The following is a 3198-nucleotide window of genomic DNA, read 5'->3' as shown; positions in this document are numbered from 1 at the left end:
GTGATTTCCAAAGTATCCTATTCACACTCACATCTGCTCTGGGCACTTCTCCCTGTCAGAGCCACTGAACCCTCAGCCCACTTTATAGCAGGAGGACATGCAAATAGGGCCGCCCACTGCTGATGAAAACCAGCCCAGCCCTGACCTTGCAGCTCTGGGACAGGAGCCAGCCCTGCACCCAGGGGACCCCAGTCAGGGATCAGGACTGCCCACGGAGGACCCACCATGGAGTTTGGGCTGAGCTGGGTTCTCCTTGTTGCTGTGTTGAAAGGTAATTCATGGGGAAAAGGAGATGCTGACTGTGCGTGGGTGGGAGTGAGAGACACAGTGGACTGTGGCAGTTTCCTGAGCAGGATTCTCTGTGTTTGCAGGTGTCCAGTGTGAGGTGCAGCTGGTGGAGTCCGGGGGAGGCCTGGTGCTGCCTGGAGGTTCCCTGAGACTCTCCTGCCTGGCCTCTGGATTCACCTTCAGTGACTACTGGATGAACTGGGTCCGCCAGGCTCCTGGCAAGGGGCTGGAGTGGGTCTCAGCCATTAGTAATGATGGAAGCACCTACTATGCAGAGTCTGTGAAGGGCCGGTTCACCATCTCCAGAGACAACTCCAAGAACACGCTGCACCTGCAAATGAGCAGCCTGAGACCTGAGGACACGGCCCTGTATTACTGTGCAAAAGACACAGTGAGGGACCTCAGTGTGAGCTCAGACACAAACCTCCTGCAGGGCCCCCAGGACCAGCAGGGGGCGCTCAGGATGTCCAGGTGGTGCTTCTGGTTAAGAAATAGAAACAGATGGAGAATGGTTGGACTGGAATTGTTTTATTTTTTGTTGTTATTGCTTTCAGGATCTATAACTGTTTTCCCTAGAAAGTCCTCTTTATTATGTTGTAAGCCTACAATGTAGTCATCCGTATTTAATATATTTAATAGGACATTTTGAAATGGATTTTCCATTAATCCTGAAACCCATTGAATTTCCTTTAATCCTGAATATTAAATGTTAAACTAGACGAGAAGGTGATTTAACTGCGGGGCATTAGAGGGGTGAAGAGAGAAATTCTCTACGATGCATGGTGTACATTCATAAACATATCAAAGTCAATCATGAGAAGAGAGGAGGGAGGAGGGAGGCACTGGGGGTGGGACCCGGGAGGAGCTAGTGATGACATGTGCATCTTGACTCTACCATCTTGTACCTCATGAAGAGAATGGCAACAATGCACCAATTAAAATAAGTTATGAAATCCTCAAACCTGTAATTTCTACTTTCTAAGTTTTCAAAACGTCACTACTGACAATTATTTTTCACAAAAATTTGCAGGAGTTTTAAAGCATCAACTACAATTACCTAGTTATTGATTTCAGAAATTAAATAAACACACAGAACTAGTCATTCTTCCCATCACAACAAATCATCCAACTAAAGCACATACACATTAACAATGATAAACTGTAGAAATACTAATTACTCTTAATGTGGTGTAACATGTAGGACAGGATTACCCACATTCAGAAGAAAATATTGAAAGCAGAAAATACATTCAAATACTGTTTTAACCGTGCACCTCAGAGCCTTGTAACTGGTCATCTGAAATGGTTACAGGCAACCTAAGTCAAGGATGGCAAAGGTCACTGCTGTACCTCTCGCAGCCCAGTGAAACAAGATCACAGTCACTTGACTTCACATAAATGGAGGCATGAAAATGAAAATTATTTATTGAGGGGTTAAAAATGGTTATGTACATGGGCAAAGTTGCACAAAAACCCATATTGCAATGAGCACATGTCAGGAAACAAACTTACAAAATTCATAATAAAAATTAGAACTCTCTAAATCCTCTATACAGTGTGTGGTTCAATACTGGATGTGCTACAGACACGAGATGCACAGCATATTGCACTATAAAGATTCTGGATAGAGAGGATTAAAGATGGCAGAATGGAGGAAGGCGTGTGTTTTCGTGGCTGGGAGAAGGGGAACTCCATCAGCAGGATGAGGTTCTTGGTAAGTGAAGAAAAGCAGTCTGACTCAAGAGAAGAAAGATGGTTGGAACATGCTTGATTGGAGACATCACAGAGAGCAGAGGAGGGAAGAGCTCCACGTGCCTCCTCTGAGGAGCAGGGAGCAGAAGCGGGCACCAGAGTGATGAGCCCTTGCAGGAGCCACAAGGTGCCAGAATCCAGCATCTCACCATGCCAACTCCAGCAAAGAAACTAAATCCTGTGGAGCCAGCAGGTGCAGAGACCTAACACCAAAAGCAATGCTTTCTCTTCTCCATGCTTGAAAACATCATGAACACTCTGCAGACGTCCTAACAAAACCACACAGTGAGCTCCTGCAGCTGCTGCTAAACTCCCCTGGACTGAGAAATGATGGGCTCTTCCTGAAGGGACCTGAGGTAACCTGGGACCTAGACCACAGGCTTCGCAATAATTGCAGGGTGGCAAAGGTCCAGATCTCCAACATAGTGGCTCAGATAGACATTTCCTCAACAAGACCACCATGACACAGGAAATTAAAACAAGAATTAACAAGAGGGCTTGCATTAAACTAAATTGTTTCTGTTATGCAAAACAAGATACCAAGAGTCTAAAGAAAAGCCTACAGAATGGGAGAAGATCTTTTCCCAGATATTCCTCTGAGGAGGACTAATATCTAGAAGATACAAAGTACTTAAAAGACTAAACAATGAAAAACAAATGATCCAATCAGGTAGTGGACAATTGAACTACATGGATAGATCTCTCACAAAAGAAGAAACACAACTGGCCAATAAATATATGGAAAAATGTTCAATATTGTTAGCAATCAGGGAGATGCCAATCAAAACCACACTGAGAGCCATGTAACTTGAATTAGAATGAAAATAATCCAGAAAACAAACAACAGTGAGTTCTGGTGAGGACATAGGGAAACAGGAACACTCATACAGAGTGGGGAATTGCAAATGAGTCAGCTGCTATGGATATCTGGGTGGAGGATCCTCAGAGTACTAGGAATGGATCCGCCGTAAGATCCAGCTTTACCACTCCTGGGTATCTACCAAAGGGACTGAAATTAGAACATTGCAGTGATTCATGTATATACTTTTATAATAGCACAAGCTGCAATAGTCAAAGCATGTATCCAACCTCGGTGTCCATCAACAGGTGAATGGATTGCAAAAGCATAGGATACACACAGTAAAATCTACTTAGCAA

At 44.3% G+C, this 3198-nt stretch overlaps 1 gene segment (V, D, J or C); it reads left to right on the top strand.

Moving 5' to 3' along the window:
• Window positions 1-225: 225 nt before the first annotated feature.
• On the top strand, window positions 226-1655 carry LOC308271113 (immunoglobulin heavy variable 3-23-like). The segment is given in 3 exons: window positions 226-271; window positions 372-759; window positions 1601-1655.
• Window positions 1656-3198: the final 1543 nt, after the last annotated feature.

This window comes from Muscardinus avellanarius (assembly GCF_963383645.1).
Source record: "Muscardinus avellanarius genome assembly, chromosome: 12".
NCBI lineage: Eukaryota > Metazoa > Chordata > Mammalia > Rodentia > Gliridae > Muscardinus > Muscardinus avellanarius.
The sequence above is the reverse complement of the archived record's forward strand: the minus strand, read 5'-3'. Positions and strand labels throughout refer to the sequence as shown.